This window comes from Leuresthes tenuis, unplaced genomic scaffold (genome assembly GCF_036924035.1).
Source record: "Leuresthes tenuis unplaced genomic scaffold, fLeuTen1.0.hap1 SCAF_68, whole genome shotgun sequence".
NCBI classification, from domain to species: domain Eukaryota; kingdom Metazoa; phylum Chordata; class Actinopteri; order Atheriniformes; family Atherinopsidae; genus Leuresthes; species Leuresthes tenuis.
In genome coordinates, this window is record NW_027325422.1 from 159,778 (window position 1) to 169,282 (window position 9,505).

The 9,505-nt window shown below is 39.5% G+C and overlaps 3 non-coding genes across 3 annotated transcripts; all 3 read right to left on the reverse strand.

Moving 5' to 3' along the window:
* Positions 1-1,686: 1,686 nt before the first annotated feature.
* LOC140285974 (U2 spliceosomal RNA) lies at positions 1,687-1,874 on the reverse strand. Its single transcript, XR_011910903.1, has one exon. It is a non-coding gene; the product is annotated as a U2 spliceosomal RNA (small nuclear RNA).
* Positions 1,875-2,149: 275 nt separating this feature from the next.
* LOC140285987 (U5 spliceosomal RNA) lies at positions 2,150-2,263 on the reverse strand. The gene has a single exon (XR_011910910.1). It is a non-coding gene; the product is annotated as a U5 spliceosomal RNA (small nuclear RNA).
* Positions 2,264-2,674: 411 nt separating this feature from the next.
* On the reverse strand, positions 2,675-2,864 carry LOC140285989 (U2 spliceosomal RNA). The gene has a single exon (XR_011910911.1). It is a non-coding gene; the product is annotated as a U2 spliceosomal RNA (small nuclear RNA).
* Between the last annotated feature and the right edge of the window lie 6,641 nt (positions 2,865-9,505).

Consider the following 9,505-nt stretch of genomic DNA (forward strand, 5'->3'; position numbering starts at 1 on the left):
GTCGCAGCCAAACACCTCCGCTCCCTGTTTTGATCATGTATGGTTGGACATTCGCACCTTTTCTCACCCGCTTTTTGCAAACTATGGTCGGCCATTCACAGCTTCCTCTCCACCATACTTGTATGGTGGGATATTCACACCCACTTGCATCCGAAGACCTCCGCCCCCACTTTTGTTGATATTTAGTCGATCATTCACACCTTACCCGTTTTCTTGCCGCCAAACACCTCTGATCTCGCTTTTGATGATGTAAGATTGGGCATTCAGACCTTGCTTTTCCTGCTTTTCACCAACTATATATATAACATTCACACCTTCTTGCAGCCGAACACTTCCGCTCCACCTTTTAGGTATCTATCACACCTTTTTTTTCACCGCATTTTATAGATTATGGTTGGAAATTCTCAACCACTCATCCGAAGACCTCTCCTCCCGCTTTTGTTAATATATTTGAACTTTACTCAGACATTCACACCTACTTGCAGCCGAACACCACCTCTCTAGCTTTTGATGATGTATATTCCGGCATTCTTACCGTTTCTAACACATTTTTCAGCAATTATGGTAGGACATTCACACCTTCTTGCAGCTGAACACCTCCTCTCCCACTTATGATCATGTGCGGATTGATTTTCGAAAATTTTCTTTCATGTTTTCTATTAATTAAAAATGGACATTTAGACCTTCTTGCAGCTGAACACCTCCGCTCCCGCTTTTGATCATAGATTGTCAGGCATTCGCACCTTGTCTTACCCGCTTTTTACAAAATTTAGTCGAACATTCACACCTTTTTGCAGCCGAATTTGGGCATTCGAACCTTTTCATACCCACTTTTTACCAACTATGGTCGGACATTCACACCGTCTTACAGCGGAACACCTCCGCTCCCTCTTTTGATGGTGTATGTTCGGGCATTCGAACCTTTTCTTACCCGCTTTTTACAAACTATGCTCGGACATTCAAACCTTCTTGTAGCCGAACACATCCACTCCTGCTTTTGATGATGTATGGTTGGGCATTCGAACCTACTTGTTGCCCGCTTTTCATTAATTATGGGTGGACATTCACACCTTGTCGCAGCCAAACACCTCCGCTCCCTGTTTTGATCATGTATGGTTGGACATTCGCACCTTTTCTCACCCGCTTTTTGCAAACTATGGTCGGCCATTCACAGCTTCCTCTCCACCATACTTGTATGGTGGGATATTCACACCCACTTGCATCCGAAGACCTCCGCCCCCACTTTTGTTGATATTTAGCCGATCATTCGCACCTTACCCGCTTTTGGCAAACTATGGCCTTCTTGCAGCCAAAAACCTCTGATCTCGCTTTTGATGATGTAAGGTTGGGCATTCAGACCTTGCTTCACCTGCTTTTCACCAAATATAGTCGGACATTCACACCTTCTTGCAGCCGAACACTTCCGCTCAACCTTTTAGTTTTCTATGGGGCATTCACACCTTTTTTTACACCGCATTTTATAAAAACACCACAGGAACACCGTATTGAGGCTTTGTTCTGACCGCTCATTCGGTGTCGCGTTTCTTTCAAGCAATTCTCCTGGTTAGCCCGCACTCGGCTCGCTCCCAGAGCCGTGTTAAAGTCTGCTTCGCATTCACTCTCTTTTCTCAGCAGATTAAAGAAACTTCCATCCTGCACCGCTGTTTGCTTTTTCACAAGAGCAGATGAGAGCGCACCGTTCCCAGCGGCACTGCAGTACCGGGTCGATGCTTGGAGTGAACGGAGCAAGCTCCTTTTTCAACTCCTATTGATAAAAATCCATTTAATATGTAGTCCTTGCATAGACATATAACATATTAAACTGATAAGTACAGATACTACACTTGATCTTAGCCAAAATGCCGAGAAGCGATAACTGTCCACTGGTTCACGTCCGAGGGCCCTTCCTGGCACAATGCGCACTTGTAGCGGTGTTCGTTTTATGGCCATAGTGTCACTTTGCACCTCCGCCCACCCGCTGCACTGAGCACTCTTCAGCCCTTTTAAATGGTATAACTTTACACTACCGCACGCTCCAGCGAGCACCATTCAAGCAACATCGGCACAGTCGCAACAAGTGAGGCGACTCTACTCAGAGAAGTCACTCTGCACAGTAACAAGATTTCTTTTGCACAGACAGAAAGAGCTTCACCCGCAAAGGTAAAGCCTGCCAAAAATAGAAACAATTCATTAGTGCTGCTCTACACGGAAGTCTTTAGTAAAAGGCGAAAGACTTGTACATTATGAAGAGAAACCAGTGTATGATTATCCATCACTGCGGGAGCAGGGCATCAGGCTAGTTGGCATAGCCACCTTCCCCATGGTGAGCTTTGCTTGGTTGAGACGCTTGCTCCCCCCCCTTGCTCCTCGGCTGACCAAGTAGGAACAATCGGGCCATATTCGATGGCTGCCTTGTCTTTTACTCTGTGCAAAAGACAAGGCAGCCACAAACAACACGGGAACACTGTGTTGAGGCTTTGATCTGACTGCTCATTCGGTGTCGCGTTTCTTTCAAGCAATTCTCCCAGTTAGCCCGCACTCGGCTCGCTCCCAGAACCGTGTTAAAGTCTGCTTCGCATTCACTCTCTTTTATCAGCAGATTAAAAGAAAGTTTCATCTTAGGCTCCCTGAAACTTCCATCCTGCACCGCTGTTTGCTTTTTCACAAGAGCAGAGGAGAGCGCACCGTTCCCAGCGGCACTGCAGTACCGGGTCGATGCTTGGAGTGAACGGAGCAAGCTCCTTTTTCAACTCCTATTGATACAAATCCATTTAATATGTAGTCTCGCATAGAGGACATATCAGACATTAAACTGATAAGAACAGATACTACACTTGATCTTAGCCAAAAGGCCGAGAAGCGATAACTGTCCACTGGTTCACGTCCGAGGGCCCTTCCTGGCACAATGCGCACTTGTAGCGGTGTTCTTTTTATGGCCATAGTGTCACTTTGCACCTCCGCCCACCCGCTGCACTGAGCACTCTTCAGCCCTTTTAAATGGTATAACTTTACACTACCACACGCTCCAGCGAGCACCATTCAAGCAACATCGGCACAGTCGCAACAAGTGAGGCGACTCTACTCAGAGAAGTCACTCTGCACAGTAACAAGATTTCTTTTGCACAGACAGAAAGGGCTTCATCCGCAAAGGTAAAGCCTGCCAAAAATAGAAACAACTCATTAGTGCTGCTCAACGTTGTACTTTGCAGTAAAAGAAAGAGCAAATCTAAAGTTTCAGGAATCCGAGAATAAGCTTACTTTCATGAGTTCTTCACGATTTCGGATTTTGCTATAAAATGAATTCCTTCACTCAAACTAAATTAAAACTGCTAAACCGCTAATCTGTTACATACAAGGCAGATGTCAAATTCACCGAAATAGGATCTAAGGGTATTTGGCCAATCGAGCTGTAGCAGCTTCGGTAAAAGAGTATAAGTTGAAGAGTTTGTCAATAAAGGTGTGCGCACACATAGTGAGTTGTAGGAAAATAGGCAGGGAGCAATGCCGGCTGGGGTATATGTTCTTGTATGTTGTCTGACTGTTTGATTTGAATGTGTTGTGTAAGTGTCCTGTTGAATGTTACATGTTTGGGCTTTGACACGCTTCACTGTGGTTGTTAACTGTGTGGTGTGTCCTGAAATGTTATATGTTTGGGCTGTGTGACATGCTTAATGCTTTTCAGTAGCAACCCACTTATTCATATATAGCAACTGACAACATAAGAAGTCCGGACATACTTTGATAGTAGTTGTAGAAGTATCCTTATTGATAATAGATAAACTAATTCATAGTGATAGAACAGTAGATGAACAGGTGCCTGCACATGTCTCATGAAAATAAAATGGGTGTATGATTGCTGACGGCAGAGCAATACTGCCAAACTTATGAGTTCTTGTGGCAAACTTGATTCAGTGTCTTGACGTGTATACGCTGTTTCGCTGACTTGTCACAAGAAACAAAGTGTGTTTGATAAGATCCGACCATTTTATTACGGGAGGATCAGTATGTATGGATTCTGATGTGACTGATAAACCCATTCGTATCTTAAGCATAATCTAATACGTGAGACAACGCCCTGGCACACAATCAAAAAAAAAAAGAGAGAGAGCGGTTTTGTGTCCCCACAGTCCATAATGTAGAAAAGAGAGAAAAAAGCCTTTCTGATTTGGTGTGTGTGCTCACAGTGCAGAGTGTAGAGAAAAGAGAGAAAAGAAAGCCGTTTTGGTGTCACGGGTGTTGTGACTTACACACACACATTTCTGAATTGAGAAAGGAAATTATTTTAGAGAAAGCACTAGAGTTTAGATCCCACATTTGTTGATAGGCATTCATTTAATTTTTCTTTTAATCAGTTTTAAAGTGAATACTAACTGAGAAATGAAAAAGGTGAAGAGTTTAGAAGCTTGGTTCAAGAGCAAAACTTGGTTTATGATCAGCTGAGTCTCTAAACAGAACAGCAAAGGGCTTCATCGAACATTTAAAAAAGATTCAGATTGTTAGAATATCCAGAATTTATAGGAATGGTGGTGATTACTCTTATTTTCTAGAATGGAAATAACTGCACCATGTCTGTTTTATGAATTTAAGGGGCTAAAAAGTTTTGTTCTCGTTTTTCTATGATTAACCGAATGTATGTGAGAGTCCAAACAGACAGAAGGGTTACGGCCGAGCGCTGGACCTTCCAAAAAAGATGAGACAGGCTGGACCTGTGCCATACTAGTTAAGACCTGCCTGTGGATAACAGGTTCTTTAAACTCTCACACACACAAACTCACACACGTTCGCACACATACAGAGATGTGCTACACTTAATCCATCCACACTGCTACCTACCCCACAGATGGAAAGCCTCATGATTGCATGTCAGAAATAACCATCAGTGTTTTACCCAGGCCAGACTTAACTGATATACGTTATGAAAATGCAGAAATAACTATATTTATTCAACAGGTCAAGCAAAAAACCCTGATGGCACAAATGCTACAGGATTTGCAGTAGTAACAGAAACTGAAGTTTTCTTAAAACAACCACTACCAAAAAATTACTCTGTTCAAGCAGTCGAATTGGTAGCTTTAACTGAAGCTTGTAAATTAAATAACAAAAAGGTTGTTAACGTTTACACTGACAGTCAGTATGCCTTCTCAACTGTACATGTGTTAACACATTATTGGAAAAACAGGTATGTTGACATCCACAGCTAAATGTATAAACTACAAATATTTTAGCATTATTGGATGTTATTCAATTGCCATCTACAATAGACTCGTATGAATGACCGGAAGGAAAACCATACTGCCAAAGAATTTGTTTAAATATGCTGCAGTATTGAGCCACGGACCATGTCATGTCTCAACAGGAGGGATGGAAGCAATAATGAACAAGGTTTTTACAGCATATGGTTTTACTAATTATTGAATTTTTTTTTTTAGAATAAATAAATGAATAAAGTTTTGTCTAGCAGGTCAAATATGTGCAAAATACATTCCACAGGGCAATCTAAGACCAAAACGAAGATAATTCCCTAAGCCAGTGTATCTTTTTCAACATATTTGTTTGGATTTCATTATTGTGTAGATTTCATTGAACTAAATTAATGTTAAGGGAAACGATTCTGCTCAGTGACAACAGAGGTTTTTACCAAATGGTCTGAAATATTTCCATGTGCACAAGCAGATGCACTCTCAGTAGCAAAATCACGCGTAAAATAACTCATTTCTAGATTTGAAATACCTGAAAAGATCTTCAGTGATAATTTGACACACTTTGTAAACTATGTCATCTCACTGATGGCAAAGAACTTAAAATAGATCTTAGAAACCACTGTGATATAGAAGGTTTCGCTAACACATTGGAATTGTTTTACTATTTACATATGCATGTGCAGTGAAGAATTGCTTGCTGCTGATAAATGCAAAGAAGAACAGCTTACACATAGATGCTCACATATAGGCTGCTGAATGCAATGAAGACCTGCTTATCCAGTAAATTTCAATGTCAATGTGTGTTGGAAAAATTATATAGTTATACTATGACAGAAGAGTCCCTCCATCTGTTCACCTTCTATGATTCAAGCAAAAGAGTTTTGACTCTGGTACTAGTCTTTCCCATAATATTAACTGGTGAGAAGCACCTCTTATGTTCCTTCCCATAACAAGGAATGGGGAGAGAAGCACCTTTCCCCATAACATTGAATGTTCCTTCCCATAATAATGAATGGTGAGAAAAGCGCCTTTTCTCATAACATTGTGTGATCAGCAAGCATAAACAACATAAATAGCTGGAGCACCATTTGGTCGGGAGACAACTCTGAGCGGTCTTCCCGACAGGTTGTGTGGATTTGTGCGGACTTGTCTCTTTCTTGCAAGAAATAAATGTTTTGTGTTAATTAATCGTATCCAGCGACTCTGAGCCTAATTTTACAGAGAATTTTTCTAACATAATGGTCCTTCGAGCCGGATTCTAAGTCCTTTCCACCTTCCAGAATCGGAGCTGAAACCGTGCACGGGGGAGTCCAGGATTCCTAACTGAAGTCCTCTCAGCACAGTTTCTGATAGAGGCCGGCTGCCACTGGCTGGAGGAAAGGTGACAGAATCTATTTTTGAATCAGTGGACAGACTCGCTGGATTCTTCGTTGTTTAACTTACCAATGGATTTATGGTAAGGAACCCTTTGTATTACTATTGTTGGTTGGAAATAGTGTGATTATTAGGGAAAATTTTGATTAACTAGCAATTGATATAAAATGGTGCTCCAGTTATAGTCATAGAAAATGGAGGCCTTTAAATAGATTGAGTCGTTGTTATTTTCCTAAGAATATTACTATTTCGAATGCAACCTAGTAAAGAAGCCTTTTAACTGATAACTGTGTATAAGTTATGTTGGAACACTCACAATTGAAGCAGTCAGAAAACGTTAGCCTTTTAACTGGTAACCGTGTCTAGGTTGTGTTGGATTAACCCATAAAAGAAGCAGTCAGAAAAGGTCAGCCTTTTAACTGGTAACTGTGTATAGGATTAACCCATAGAAACCTAATAGCGGTCAGAAAAGGTCATCTTTTTAACTGGTAACTGTGTGTAAATTGTGCTGGATGAACCCATAAAAGAAGCAGTCAGAAAAGGTGAGGCAAAGGAAAAAAGCCTTTTAACTGGTACCTGTATGTTGTGTTGGATAACCCACAAATGAAACGATCAGAAAATGTCAGCCTTTTAACTGGTAACCGTGTGTAGTGGTGGGATTAACCAAGGACAACAAAAATGCAGTCAGAAAAGGTTAGTCCATAGTCTGTGTGAGAAGACTACAGGAATAAATAACTCCGCGCAGCGCGTTAGAAAACGGAATCTTTCTTAAGAGAGTTTGCGATGAAAGATCGCAAGTTTTAAATCCATGTTAGTTTTTGTTAGTGTTATACGTCTAATCGTTTGTTTGTTAAAGGGGCTGGTTGTTAAATTGTTTGTTTGTCGAATTGTTTGTTAAAGTCTTTGCTGCAGTGTTGTTTTATTTGCTATGTATGTATGGGAGTAAAACAGCTGTGTGTGTGTGTGTGTATTGTTGCTGAAGGTATAGGTCATTGTTGAACTGTTGCTTTGTGATAGAATTGTTGGTTTGCTAAAAGGGCTGGTTGCTGAATTATTTGTTTGTTAAATTGTGATTTTTTCCTTCTTTGCTACAGTGTTGTTTTATTTGCTATGTATGTATAAGAGTGAAACAGCTGCTGGTGTGTGATGTTGTTGATGGTGACGACAGAAAAAATGTATTACTGACTAATTGAGTTGAAGTGAACATTGGAATCTGGTTGTTGCTCGTGACATAACGACAGAAGTAGTGTTTCATTCGGTAGTACTCAAAATAACTCCACTGAAAATTGATTAGCTGCAAAAGGACAGTATGGGAAATACCTGTTTTAAAGCTAACCGGGAGTTAAGTGGGAGTGCTAAAATCATGTTTCAGAAAAAATCCGATAATATTGAATACTTAGAGAGATGAGAAAATAAATTTGGGTTTGAGGGAGAATTGAACATGGTAAAATTGTCCAATCCTAGAGAAGGGGAAGACAAAAGTAATGTACAAAGTAAATCTAGTTAAAAAAAAACACAACAAAAAAAAAAAAAAAGAACAACAAGGATTAGAGCTAGACATTTGTACAAGTTTGTGTATTAAGATTTAACAGCTCTCTTAAAGAGTTAAAGTTCAGAAGATCTCAGACAAACAAACAGATCATTTCAAATCTTTACTCCTTTCACAGGAAAAACTATCTGAGCAAAAGATGTTTTACAACCTGTGATTTTTATAAATTCCATATCAAACCTGCCATTCTTAGGCAAAGTCCTAGGAAAAGTTGTATACCAACAGCTTTCTGACTTTTTCCTGTCTAACAATGCTTTTGATACTTTCATCTCACAGTATGTGTTTAACTGAGAGATGAAACAACAAGACAGAGAGTGGGGAGGGTCTTTGTGCCATATTCAGGGCCAATATACCCACTCACAAGATAAAACATTTATTTTTGTCTTTAATTCGAGCATGTGTCATTTAAAAAGGGAGATAAAATGATCTTAAATACTTTGTCTCACCGCAGAATGATTTTATTGATGATTTTACTGGAATTTCTTTAAATTGTGTGCACTGCTGTTGACTGTTTAATCATAACAGGGGACTTGAAGGTGCACATAGATGTAGGCCATAATAAGCAAGCTAAAGAACTCACTGCTGTCTTTGAAATGTTTGGTCTAACTCAGTGTGTGACTTTGCATAGATGAAGAGAGAGTTATTTTCTGAAATCATAAAAAAAACTGCAGTAACAACTCTCATGTCTTGCTTGCTACAGTAAACAGATTAACAAACCCTCCAGGTTGCATTTAGAACTCATTTCTACATATAAGGGTAATGAAGTCGGAATATTCTTTAATGACAAAGTTCAAGGCATTAAAAAATGAAATAATTTCCACCTGAAGCAGGTCTGAGACCAGACAGTCAAACCCTTCAGGTGCAGATGATTTTCAAGCCAAACTGAAACATTTTCTAAATTTGAGATTAGCTCTTCTGCAACAAAATCATAAGTGTATCAGAAACATAAGCCGAAAATAGAGAATTTAACATATTAATGTTAAGTAATGCTATGGTTAAGTAATGCTTCATTACTTCTGATTGACTAACTTCCCTAAAACTTATGAACTGACATCATATTCATCAGAGATTAAAGCATTTATCTCACAGAATGGGTTAAAGTGAGTATTAGTATATATATATAGATATATAAATATATTTATATATTTTATATATAAAATATATTTTTTTTAAAAAACCAACACAGCAATGAAATATGCTATGTGAGTCAGATATCAAACAATAGCTTTCTTAAAGAGAAATTTAAAGACAGCTGCAATAAATCAGCGTAATATATGGAGTAATATATCAATACTATAAGCAGTTTCTAAGCCTGCAGATAAATATTAATTAAATTAAACAGAAAGGTGTGTGCATGTGTGTTCAACAGGTGCCAAACTAG